Here is a 14,293-nt window from a genome sequence, read left to right as displayed (position 1 = left end):
TGGATACCTAGCCCGGGCCAGCATCCTAGCCTGAATCTTTTTTTTTTTTTTTGTATTTTTCTGAAGCTGGAAACGGGGAGAGACAGTCAGACAGACTCCCGCATGCGCCCGACCAGGATCCACCCGGCACGCCCACCAGGGGCGACGCTCTGCCCACCGGGGGGCGATGCTCTGCCCCTCTGGGGCGTCGCTCTGCCCCGAGCAGAGCCACTCTAGCGCCTGGGGCAGAGGCCAAGGAGCCATCCCCAGCGCCCGGGCCATCTTTGCTCCAATGGAGCCTTGGCTGCGGGAGGGGAAGAGAGAGACAGAGAGGAAGGAGGGGGGGGGGGGTGGAGAAGCAAATGGGCGCTTCTCCTATGTGCCCTGGCTGGAAATCGAACCCGGGTCCCCCGCACACCAGGCCGACGCTCTACCGCTGAGCCAACCGGCCAGGGCCTAGCCTGAATCTTATTCGAAAGTAGTACCCTAGTCCCACACCCAAATCCAGCCCTCTATCTACATTTGTAAATACAGTTTATTGGCACACAGCCACACTGATTCATTTACATGTTGTCTATGGTCCCGTTCATGCCAAAATGGCACCATTGATTGGTTTTGACTGAGACAATGTGGTCCACGGAGTTATTTACTCTCTGCCCGTGACAAAACAAGTTTGGTGACCCTCTCCCCCATCCCTCTATGCCCAGGATCCTGTGTCTACCTCCTGAAGGCAAGGCCCCAGTATGAGACCTGTTACCTGACAGGGAGGCAGCATGGTGGACAGAGGTCCTACAAACACCCACCTCTGTTCTGCCTCAGAAGACCTGGGTTTGGGTCTCTAGCCTGCCACTTACTGTCACATCACTAAACTTCTCTCTGTCTCTATACGCACATCTTGTAGATGGAAAAGACAACGAGTACCTCCCCACTACCACCACACCTCTGTGGGTGAGGATCAGGTGAAAGGCTGTATGTCTGGAAAAGACAACATGTACCTCCCCACTACCACCACACCTCTGTGGGTGAGGATCAGGTGAGAGGCTGTATGTCTGAGCCTCTCAAACTAAACAGCACAGAGTCCAGAGAGGTGATTCTCAAACTTCAGCTAGTGTCTTGACTTACCTGAAGGGCTTGTTAAAGCACAGCTCGCTGACTCTTGTCCCCAGAATTTTAGATTTATTATAGTATGTCTGAGGTGGGGCCCGAGAAAACTGCATTTCTTACAAGATTCGAGATTGTTTGTTGCTGCTGGTCCAGCAACCATGCTGTGGGGAATGTCTCCCCCAGATTAGTGATTGGTTCTCCACCATCCCTGCATATTAGAGCCACCAGGAAGCTTTAAAAATCTAGATGCCCAGTTCATATCCTGGAACAACTATGCCAGAATCTCTGGGGGATTCACTGGGAACACTGGAAGGAATATTGTATTGTTTGTTTGATGCTGTGTCATTTATAACTTTCACAAGTCAGATCAAATGCAGGTACACTGGTAGATTAGAATTCAAAATCTATGTGAATTTGTGAAGCCATTTTCTGTTTGCAATGGACTGTTTACTACTTTGGGTTACATCGTGGTGTCAAGAGGAACTGTAACTTATGTGAAAGTATCTTGCGTTTTAGAAGAGGCCAAGATGGAGCTATATTATTACAGGCAATCTTTGTCTAAATCCTTCCACATATTTGCATCTGATGTGGCCATTGATAGTTTTTCCAGGGCTACCTCCTCCTGCAACCAGCTAGGAACTTGCTTCCTTCAAAATGCACTTGGATCAATTCCTTTCCTCCACCAGTCAAGCCACCATCATGGCTTATCTGTCCCCTGCCATGGCCTCCTAATGCAACCTCTGGCTGCTTTTTCTTGCATTCCTTACCAACAACAAGATTGGTTTTATGAAACGTAAATCTAACTGTGTCTCTCCCTCTTGCCCCAAACCTTCTATGGCTTCCCATTGCACCCAGAATAAAATGTACACTCTTTACTGGGTTGACAAGCCCTACCCACTGCCTACCTCTCCAACCTCATCTTGTTTCCTTTTCTTCCAAACGGCTTTGACACCAGGCTTGTCTCAGCTCCTGAATGAACCCAATCACTTTCCCATTTAAGGCCTTTTGTCCACCCCGACAATCTTCCCTGAATCTTCTCATCCTTCAGGGCTTAGATTTAAAACATCTTTCCACTCCCAGACCTCCCTTCCCCAGCCCCTTACCTATGGCAGGTGTGTCCCACCTCAAGGTATAACAATTATCACAATTTGAAATGCCTTTGTTCTCTTTTCTCTCCCTCTCTCCTTCTCTCCCTCTCTTCCACCCTTCCTTCCTTCCCCTTTCATTCCTTCTTCCCTTCTTTCCTCCCTTCTTCCTTCCCTTCCTCCCTCCTTTCCTTTTCTTTTTTTCTTCCTTTTTGGCCCATCTATCCTCTAGAAAATGGACTGAGTCATTTTTTCTCCCCGGGGTTCTCAAAACCAAACACACTTGGTAGGTGCTCAGTAAATATTTATCACATTAAGGCTAGTTGAATGTTACCATCAGCCAACCTTGACTTCTCTCTCTTGTCTACACAAGTGACATGACACGCAGAAGTTTGGAATACCCATGCCCATAGGGTGATCTGGGGACAGGAGTGTGTGAGGGCCAGGCCTCTGAGGGGGTGGCTGCCACTCACGCCTGCCAACTGTCACCTTACTGCTGAGTCTTTCAACATTCTAAGAGATACAGACAATCCAGGTCTTATGTGATTTTAAGATCTTGGCAAGTAAACTAAACTAAACTTAAAAAAAAAAAAAGAACCAACTCTCTGGGAGGCCAAACAAAATACATAACACATGTGCGGGCTAGGTCCAGCCCGAGGGCTGCCAGTTTGCAACTTTGCTGAAATCCAGATGGACGAAATCTATGGCCCTCTGATCTACCAGCCCAGCTACCCTATCAACAGGAGGAATGAGGTTAGATGTGGTTTGGCTTATCAGTGTTTCCTAAGAAAAGATAGTTCTTTGAACCATGAATTCCACTCTGGACTTCAAGGGCTGTAGGCCCAGGGACAGAGCAAGCTCAGCCAGTGTGTCATTCACTAAGCATTCCTTCCAACCTGGTATGTGCCAAGGACGGGCAGCCCTTTGGGCAGTGGACAAAAATCAAAGCTTTAAGCCATGCTGCTCTGGGCCAGTCCCAAGCCGGCCCCTTCCTCACTCCAGCCCCCTGGAAGGGCTGATGTCAATCTTCACTTCCGACCCACCTCGCCAGCCTCTTTCTGGCTCACCAGACACCTGCTCGCCCTGATGATACCACCTCTTCCCCTGCAGCCCCTCCTCCCCAGTAGTGTCAGCGCTGAAGGTGAGGGCGGCGGTTTGGGTGGTGGCTAGCACCTGCTCTTGGTTTTGTTATGCTTTATTTTACCGTGTTTGTTTTATCACGTACCTATTCCTCCAGCCTCCTCTCCATCCATCAATAGTACACATTGATGCATTCCAAAGAAAATTGCAGACATTAGGATACTTCTGCTCTTCAACGTGCACATGGTTAGCATTCAATATTTGTTAACTTTTTTTACTTTGAGACAGAAATTTCCCTTCAGTGAAATACACAGATATGAAGCATATAGTTTTGGGGTTTGAAAAATGCATACACCGGGCAACCCAAATCCTTATTGAGAGACAGAACATGACCATTACCCCAGAGAGTTTCCTTGGGCCCCTTTCCTGACCCCAGAAGAAACAACCGTTCTGACAAGTTTTTACCGTAGACGAGTTTGCTCATTGCAGAACGTCACGCAGCCTGGACTCCCTTGTGCATTGGGGTTCATCCCAATGATGAATTTGTATGATCCACTTTGTGCATCCCATTTCCTATGGACGGGCACGTGGCCTGTTAGCAGGTTGGGGCCACTGGGGGTAAAGCTGCTGTTAGCGCCCACCAGCATCGTGGTGCTCATTTCTCGGGGGGCGAACGACTAGGCCATGGGGCAGATGCATGTGTCACTGTTTCTGATCAGAGTTTCCATTTGCTCAGAGGATATCCACCACCACAACTGGGTTTCTCCTGGGGGCCAGACCTACTGAATATAACCCGAAAACAGAAGAGACCTTGCCTTCAAAGAGCCTGCCGTCCAGTGAACGGGACAGACATGCACATGTGACCACTCACACGGCAACATATGGACATGAGGCTCACCATCTGTTAAGGAGAAGATGAAGGCGGCAGCCCAGGGTACCGTAGGTTTGAGCAGGCAGAGGCTGGGGCATCCAGGAGGGCTTCATGCAGGAGGTGAGACTTCAGCTGCACCTGAAAGGCAGGTGAGGAGCAAAGGGCGAGGGGAGGACACGCTAGACAGGAGGAAGGGAGGAAAATATGGGTAGGACAGGGCCAGGCGTGTTCAGAAGACTAGGAGAAGATGAGTCAGGCCGGCCTGGCAGGGCCTGGAGAGAGAGCAGCAAAGGGTCTGGCTGCAGGGAGCTGAGGGCTCGGACAACTGACTCTCACCGGGCTCTGGAGTTTCAGGTGTGGAGGGGTTCTCTCCTTCCTCTCCCGGGGCTCAGTGAGCTGGGTTATCAGTCAGTCTCACTCCCAAACAATACTCTAAAAATCTGGACACAGTTGTGGAATTTTAAAGTTCCTCAGAATTTCCAGTTGTGGAAAAATGAGCGTGTCATGTCAACATCACTCTGGTGACACTCCCATTCCACTTTATAGCTTGTCACAGGAGCTGCACAGAGCGGGGAATCTCTTGTCCTACGATCAAGTGGTCACTGTCACTGCTCCTTAAGTGCCCTCGTTTGTGACTTTGGGTGCCCTGCCCTCTGCTGAGCTGCCTCCAGGGCTGGAGGCGGGGGAGGCGGGGCTTGGGCCTGTGCAGAGGACGCCGCGATGCTCACGCTCCATCCACAGCGGCCTGGTCCCGGGAACACTGGGCTCCACATGGGCTGGCAGGAGCTCAGGGCTCCTGCATGACAAGGAGCCGTGCTTCCTGCTTTGTGCATTCTTTCCTGGTAGGACAGATCATCCCCTGACAAGAACAAATATCTCCACTCCTTGAATCTGTGTATGTTTCCAGACTGAGAGAGGGCACTACCCTGGACAAAGCTTAGGTCTCTGATTCAGAATCATAAAGACATGCAGATGGCCCCAGGCAGGAGAAGATCTGTTGATGAGCTCTTGAAGATCTTACAACACGTTTGTGTGGCCAAGGCTCCAAATTGGCCGCTGCGTGAGACCACAAAGTGGGCCACCCAGAGGGGAGGCACCCTCTGAGAAGCCATGGAGAGCCACGGACAGCCACAGCGAAAAACCTGGGCTGCTGTGGGCCTGCGGTATGCTTCTTTCCTTTCTTTTCCTTTCTTTTCTTTTCTTTTCTTTTTTCTTCTCTTTTCTTTTCTCTTCTTTCTTTCTTTCTTTCTCTCTCTCTCTCTTTCTTTCTTTCTCTTTCTTTCTCTCTCTCTTTCTCTCTCTCTCTCTCTTTCTTTCTTTCTTTTCTTCCTTCTTGCCTCCTTTACTCCCTCCCTCCCTTCCTCCTTCCCTCCTTCTTCCTCTCTTTTTCTCTCTCCCCTCTCAGCATTAAGAGACAAAGCTTGCTGAAAGGGCACAAGTAGATTCTGGGGAACAAATCTCGGATGTCATTGGGCTGAACGGTGGAAAACGTTGCCAGAGGACCCACAAATAGAATGCAGCTTTCCTGGAACTGCAGAGAATGTTCCAGGTTTCCCCTCATCTGCCTATAGGATAAACCTTGGAGGCAAGGGGACCAACTGCTTAGTTCTGGTTTCAGCTCACATCCCAGCAAACATGCGTCCTGGGCAAACCGAAACAGCGGTCACCCTGCACACAGCAGTGGTCCCACGGAGCTCTTTTCTCTGGATAAAGCATGAGTTTCTACAGTGCAGGTCACAAGAATTAGAGGCACGTGCCGAAAGCTCCCTGGTCACACGCAAAGCCACCTCAGCCCCCAACCGGGCTGGATGAGGGGAGCACAGGCAATGGCCCTCTTCTCGCCGGTAGTGAGCTGGAGACACGGTCCTGCAGGCCCACGGGATGGTTTCTGAACCAGCTTCCACAGTCTGCAACAAAGCAGTAGACCTTAGATGGCTGCTACATTTGCAGATTTCACAGGGAGCAAATGATACATGCGGAGTGGGCATAGTCTCTAAGTGTGGTTGGAGGTCAGGTCACAATCAGCTGCTGGAGGGCTTGGCACTGGGTCAGGCTGGTAGAGTTTGTCACCCTCTCCCAACCAGAAGAAAGAGGACAAAGCTTTGGAGGATGCTTCGTTGCACTACACAGGCTCAGAAGCAGACACCTCGGCTATGAATGCAGTTTTTATTTCTGGAAGTTCATTTTCTTGTATTCTGTTTCTATCTACTACATTTGAGGGACCTGAGATTCTTGCATCTCTGAAGCCATTTTTGTCTTCCACATATGTGAGGGCTGCTCGTCCAAAGAGATCACAGAAGCCATTGCTCTGGGGCTGGGGCTCTGTGTGGCTGGTCTTTTGAGCCACTGTCTTTCTGAGACGCCACTGAAGTTTGGGGCATTCCATTGTTCTATGGGTGTTAGGTCAAATCGTCTGACACAGACCTCATAGTGTAAAAACACTCATGTCAGATGCCAAGTTCTAGGGCTTCCCTCCTGTCTCTGCTCGCCCCTCCCCCACCCTGATATTGCAACAACACGCCTGACAATATCACCAATTGTCCCTCAAGGACGTGTGGCTGAGCCCTGTGCTGACAGCTCACAGACAACTGTGGGCATCTGTCCTCTACCACCCATGCTCACCAAGACACACAATGTGTTCTTCGTTACGGACTACTCAGGGGGTCTGAATTACAAGGAAATAATTCAATCTAGCAGACTGTGGTGAAATTGCCAACCAGAAGAATAATTCATGAGCTCATCCCAACCTGGATGTGAAATTAATTCCATACACGATAACTCACCACAGACCACCTTGTTTAATTTTATTTTTTTCCTCCTAGTAATAGGATCTTCCTGCTATCACTTATGTTCCAGGCAAAATGAAAACAATACAACCATCATGTGAGAAATGAAAATTATTTCAATTTAAGTTATTTGAATCCAAAACACAAAGAGTTCTAACAGTGGTGTGAGCTTTAAGCAAACTTTGTCATAAATGAGTTCTTCTGAGTTAAAAAGCATGATAATTAATGATTATCACAACCCAGTAAGAAAAGTGGATCTGGGGCTGGTATAGCTGAACCAGAACTTTCTAAGGCACTCTCGTTCAGGCCCAAAGTGCCGGTCCACAGGACCACGCTCTCCCAACGAACTGGCACTGACTGTGGGTTCCCACGAAACAAAAAGGAGTGTGTTGCAGGCTTTTGTAATTTTTTCCTGACCTTCCTGGCAGGGTCCAGCATCCAAAACAGGTCGTGGCCTCTGCCCTCAAGGAGCAAACAACTGAGATTTTGGTGAAAAGTGAATATATAAAAAATCACAGTAAAGAATTTAAGATAGAGCCTCTTGGTGCCCTGGCGCTTGAGCTTACCTCCAGCCAGAGGGTTGGGAGCAGGCTGCTGGGCTGAGCCAGGCTCATGGTGGACCGGAGGCCTGAGAGACTTGAATCGGTGGTGCTGCAGAAAGCCACAACCATGCAGTTATTGTGATCAAGTGTCATATCATGTTACTGAAATTAGCCCTCAGTGTAAGAAAGAACGGGAACTTGGCCATCTGGGCTCACCCAGTCTTGGCATCTGGCCCTCTCCTATGGAGACTGACTAGGGAACAACGTAATGCTATTCAGCCACCTGTGCAGAAATGGCCCCAGCCCCAAGGGGCTGTGCTCACTCATTTGGAGAAGGCACCCTCTCTTCCAGTTGAATGTTCCCAGCCGCTCTGTGCCTGGATCCCATGCCTGAGAGACTCACTCCACTGTTTGCACTTACAAGGATACAGAGGAAGGCCAAAGAGAACACCGACTATTTTTTTTTTTTTTGTACTTATAAGGAAGGGTGGCAAGGGTTCTGTGCAGTATGGATAGAAGCTAGTGGGTAATTTAAGGTTTGCTTTTGCCAGTTCACACCAGCAATTGGGTTCAAGTCTATGGAAAACTGTCCAGATACCTTGCTGCTTCACAACAAACCATCCAGAAATGGAGTAACAGAAAACAGCCATTCTTGCATCATTTCTCACTGTGCTGTGGGTTGACTGGGCTCATCTGGGTGGAACTTTTGCTCAACACGATGGCGCAGGGCTGTGGTCCTCTGAGGCTTTATCAGGCTGGAACATCCAGCATGGCCTGTTCACACGGCTGGCAGTTGATGCTGCCTATTGGTCTGGGGCTCAACCAAGGCTGCTGACCAAAGCGCCTACATGTGGCATCTCCATGTGTCTTGGTCCTCTCACAGCACGGTGGTTGGGTTCCAAGAGTCAGAGCCAGAGAAAGGGGTGGCTTAGTAGGGAGGAAGTGGGAGGCTACACCCAGAAGGCTAGCACTGGAAATGGCTCGATGTCACCTCCACCAGGTTCTATTGATTAAGAATAATGGGGCTGGTCGGGATCCGAGAGGAGGGGACATAAACTCCACTCCTCAATGACTAGAGAGACAATTTACAGCCATCTCCAATCCAGCACTATCACCTAATCTTAGCCTTTTCTTGTAAGTTACAGTATCCCAGTCTGCGCCCACACATACCACATCCTTACCACCTCGGTCCCCTACACAGCCCTTGTCATGGACCCCCATACCCGGCTGACCTTGAATGGCCTTTAAACCAATACCTTCTGCTTCATGGCTCTTCACTTGAAGCAGAAGCCCTATCCTCAAAAAGCAAACAAAAGCGGCCTGACCTGTGGTGGCACAGTGGATAAAGCGTCGACCTGGAAATGCTGAGGTCGCCGGTTCGAAACCCTGGGTTTGCCTGGTCAAGGCACATATGGGAGTTGATGCTTCCAGCTCCTCCCCCCTTCTCTCTCTCTGTCTCTCCTCTCTGTCTCTCCTCTCTAAAATGAATGAATGAATGAATAAATAAATAAATAAATAAATAAATAAGCAAGCAAGCAAAAGCAGCAGCACTAAGACCACAAGCATACCAGAATGAGGGATAACTTACCGCTAAGATGAAAAGGGGCTTCCACCTGGGAGTACTCTGTGGGGCAGCACCTACAGGTCAGGCACCTAGCGGCCATCTGCAGTTTCTCTGTCTGCAGAGGCAGTCGGCACACTCCCTAGTCCAGGTCACTGGAGCACATGCTGATCTACGGGTCAGACATGCTGTCTCCTGCATTGTCTACCGCATGGACTGTACCCAAGCAGCCCTCACCTCTGTACAGGGAGTAGGCAGAGAAAACTGACAACAGAATCCTTTCCCCACTAAATACCTGGATACACATGATCAGGTTGTTCTCTAGAAAGATGAAGCACTTGGCAGCCCTTCCACCCTGTGTACTAGTATCTAGAAGACAGTGGTTTAGACTTGGCCTGAGGAGCCACAGCCCCTCAGCCCCTCAGGAGGAGTCAGGCTGCCCTTCCTTGCATCCTCTTCATCGCCTTCCTGATCAGGACTGTCAGAACTCATCCAGGAGCTTATGGGCTTTTTCCCTGTCTTTTCTTGCTCGCTCACTTCCTTGCTCTTGCAGCTGACACCCTGGACCATCCAGTGCTCCCCTAGCCATCCTTTTCTCACCATTTCTATTCCTTCTCCGCACCAGCTCCTTGTTCTCAGCTTATGCCCTCATGTTGGTGTTTTCCAAGGCTTGGGTGAAGAGAGGTCTAGTGCCTTCCCCAGCACTCAGACAATGAAGAAGGACCAGTGACCAAACACCTTCCTGGAAAATGACTACCCACATAGAAGATTTAGGGGGAGGCTGAAGAGGAAACGTAAGATTTCAACCACTCATTTCAAGATTTACCTGCACAGAACACTGTGTCTTCCTCTACAACTTCCTATTTCCTCATTCTTCACTCAGGTGGAATGGCTTCCTCACCCACCTTACTTTTGAATCTAAATTTCAGATTCTTTCTATTGTCTGCTTCCTCCTACCTACTTAAATAACCAAGTCTCCTTCCTTCTTTGAGCTCCCTTGAAAACTTAGGAGTAAAGTTTGAAAGAAAATTAGGCCAAGATTGCCTCCATCTCTACCTATCTCAGTTGTTAAGAACCAGAAATTTCCCCACAGTTAAAACCCACTCAGGATAACAAGGAAGTGGCCTTCGGTCTTCTGGTTCTAGAGAAATCAGTGAGGTTGGATGGCTGAGAAGGAAAAGAGGCTTTTAACAATATACTCATTTTGAAAGTGTTTATTTTTCTCCTAGGTAGTTTTATGACTCACTCAGGAGAGCTTTGTGGTTCATCAGACCCTTGAAACCAAAGACTAAAGGATTAAGTGAAACCAAAAACAGCACAGCCTTCACAAACCTGAGATCAAGCTGTGACATTTGGGAGTCTGTTAAGTCCGTTATTGAAGCTTCGTTGTTTACACTGAAAGTAAGAACTTACACAGGGTTATAGGGAGCCATGCCCCTCCTCGGGAAGGGGTTGTGGCAGATACCTATTTGGTTGCCATCCAAAACAGTGATTCTCTCTTCTCTGCTGACTACTCTGCCTTATTCCATAGGGGTCGAGTGGGGACGGCCATATTTGTACAATGTGGGCCAACAGTGAACACCTGGTCCAAGGTGGGCCAATCAGGGGCTCCTTTCTTCGGCTTTGGGAATGAAATCAAGAGAAAGATTCAGTGTTCCTTCTATCGCTGTGACCTTGGATTCTATGTTAGCTGTATTCTCTGAGGCGTGTACTTGTGAAGCAGGAGCTAGCGTGGAGAGAAATGATTCACATGTTGGAGAGTAAGGCAGGAGAGCTTCCTGGTTTCTCCACAGCCTTGCACTTCCTGGCTCCCCTGGCTCTCTGTGTTTCTGCCCCTGCAGCTTTATAACAAGTTTCCCATTGCTATAACTCTCAACCTTTTCCTTGCAGGTGTTCAATTTTTAAAATCTGCATATTAGAGACAAAATGTGAATATAGGCATACCACTAGTAGTAGAGGTGTTAATGGTAATACTATAAACTTGGCCTCCTTAGGGGCTATCAGGTTATAGGTGTAGAAACTGAGGCCCAGGAAGGCTACATCTCTTACCAAGGTCATGTCTGTTTCTGAATCAGATCTCTAGACTCTTGAATCCTAAACCGTGGCTCTTTCTTTAATATCTACTAACTTCGATTGAAATATTGTATTTACTTTCACAATTTGTATACTTTAAAAAAATAAACCATATCCTTCTACATATTGTTATCCTTACCTTTTTGGGTGAAAACCTGAAATTTGAAGATGTTAAATGACATCAACAAGGCTACTTACACATGAACAGAAGCAGAACTAAAAGTTTATTTCCAGACAGGTGGCTGCATCCAAAAAAGCATACTTCTCTGTCCATGAGCCCAGGCCACCACTGATCTGGTAAGATGGACAAATCCATCATTGCAGGGTCCTTAGAGTCATTCATCTATTCAACAAACACTTACTGAGTACTTACCATGTCACAGTGAGCACCTTTCCTAGGCCTGAAGATACGAGGAATAAATTCACTTAAAGAACTTTACCTATGTATATTAGGACTGGGCTTGGGGGTAGGTCAGTGGACATTCAGGGCATATGTAGGTAAGATAAGATATATAACTAGAGTAAAAGCAGATGATGGCTTCTTGACAGTGTCATCAGAATATAGCATGGTGCCCAAAGCACTGTAAGATGAGCGAGGGCCCAAATAGTGATGACAGAGAGACAAGCAGGTGAACAGCAAGCTATGACCAGGGGTTCTGAGCTCAAAATGCTCAATTCTCCACGCCCATTTCCTGGTTTGTCTTTTCCTCTGGCTAGAATGTGGGTTCTTTAGGGTGAAGTCATTTTATCTGTTTATTTATTCTCTGCATTCTCGGCATACATCAGCGTGTGTTGGGGACTCAGTCAAGAGAGCTTGGAGTGGAGAGGTTAAAGCATGACAGGAAGGCTCCCCCCTGAGTGAAGTGTTAAATGAGTCTTCGCAAGGTGAGATGGGGCCTGGGTGGCGTCTGCCAGAAACAGACAGTTGGGTTTGATGGAGTCTAAGGAAATCTTTGCTTTGAACCAGCTATTATTCTTGCTCGTGAAGACATGCACCTTTGACTGTAGAAATACAGGAATGTAGCCAGGGGTGGGGATTGGAATTAAATCTACTGCATAGGGAAAGGGTATAAATGCAAAAATGGGGAGATGGGGAGGAGGGCAGAATAGTGGGCCTGCATGGATTCAGAGTTGTCTGAAATTGGTTTTTCGGGGTGGAGGGCTTGCCATGTTTTTGATTAAGAAACATCACCATCTCCCTGAGGTGAAAGGTACAGCAGTAATACCATATATTATCATGAGTGGCTATGTCTGCGTCATGTAAGCAGTGAGATTTAAAATTTATTTCTTCCGCAGGCTTAGCTATCCCTTTGATAGATCATTCATTTGTCCATTTATTCAATGTATCACTTCTCCATGTATCAGGTACCTGTATCACGCTGGGGTAAGGTAGGGTGAACTCAAAGACAAATTCACATATGATATCGCCATTAGTGACTTCTCAGCTTCACAGCTCAGTTTTCTACCATTCCTGGCCATGTGATAACAGGTGGCTTTTGGAAATTAAAAGGTACAGGTGCAGTGATAACTCACCTGAGGAGAACTTAAATACCTATCAACTAATGTGGATCACATGTCCTTCCAAGGTCACTTGGAATCCTGAAAACCTCTGTATAATCATTTAAGTTTCGTATTAATCTATTTTATGTTATGGTGCAGAAAATTGGTTGAAGCTGTAAAAAAAAAAATACCCAAAAATAAACATTGAGAATGTTTGCTGGGGAGAAGGATATCAGAGAGGTCACCCCAGGAAAAAGGAAGGACGTCTTTGTGCCAGCCTCACGGGTGGTGTCTCACCATGGACCTTTGGCAAGTTGTCCTGGAAAGGGACGGTCAGAGTTCCAGAGTGCAACATTATATTTCCAATTAAAACATAAAAAACAAACATTTTTCCTAAAACACATTGGCCTCCGCACTGGGAAGGGACTACAAAGCCCGGCACTGATTGAGAAAAGCTGAAAGCGGACGCTGTAATTGATAAAGGAGATAAGTCAATCTGCGTCCTTTAAAGAATAATGAGTTCCATTTTTCATCAAAAAAATCTCCCTGTGCCGAAGAAACCTTCTTTCAATAAATCTACTTAATGGTTTCCCCTCTAATGATATATACCAGTGAGCTGTGGAACAAAGTGTCACAGCAGGTCCACGCAAGGGACTGTGGGCCACCTGTCATTAGCATTGCTAATTCAACCCAAAGAGAACCCAGGGTTCCAGGAAGAGCTGCTGTTCTGGGAAAATGTGGAAGGTCTTCCTGGGCTCTTTGAGCAGGTAGATGGGATGAAATTTGGAATAACTATCCTGTCCTGAAACACGAGATCCTTTGCAAACTTATACACCACCACCACCCCCATACACATCACCACTCTGCTCAGGGCTCCATCCACTCTGAGGATGATTTGCGTCACACGGCTTAAGAGTGAAATGCTTGGGATACTTGGGTTGTGAGAACTGATTAGCTCTGTTTGTTCCCTGTGCTCGTGGCTCTCCCACGGCCTTGTTCCGGCCACGGTGTTGGTGTCGGAACCATGGGCATCGGGAGCTCGTCTATGTTTACTGCTTTTGGGTAAATGGAAGATCCTCTTTCATGACCCTGCCTGACATGGTGCTGTCTACAGGCCAGGTCTTTGCCCACCTAAGGGCCTAGGAGAAGAAAGGGCCTATCCCCCAAGGGAAGGAGTTGGGGTCCTCTGCGCCCTTGTCCTAGACAGCAGGACATACTGATCAACCTGGCTTACCTTTGTAAACCCCAACTTTACAAACGTGCTGTTATTTCCACAAGGCCTTGGTTTTATATAACCAAATCTATTTCCTCCAAGGGCACCAGCCCTCCCCAAACTGGCGGACTTCCCCACATGGGAATCATTAAAAACAACCCTGGAGTTATTTCCTTATGTTGCTGTTTGTTTATTCTTCTGTCGCGTGTGAGTCAGCCAGATCATGATTTGTGGTGGTTTTGCTTGTGAAATCTTACATAATTCTATTCCTATTGTCCTGTTGGGTCGAGCAGTGAGACCGTCTAGTGTTTTTTCTCATTTCACAACATCTAAAAACCAATATGGAGAAAGCCTGAACAATGAGGTGATGTGAGCCAGTCAGGAACCCAGCTCCGAGTCACCCGGGAGGTGGCTCTGCAGTTTCGCAGATACACACGGCTGGTGATAGGGACGCCCTCTAATGCCACTACTGAGCAGGATGACGAAGCCAGGTGGTGGT

This window comes from Saccopteryx leptura, chromosome 3 (genome assembly GCF_036850995.1).
Source record: "Saccopteryx leptura isolate mSacLep1 chromosome 3, mSacLep1_pri_phased_curated, whole genome shotgun sequence".
Taxonomy (NCBI): Eukaryota; Metazoa; Chordata; class Mammalia; order Chiroptera; family Emballonuridae; genus Saccopteryx; species Saccopteryx leptura.
Note: the sequence above shows the minus strand (reverse complement) of the source record.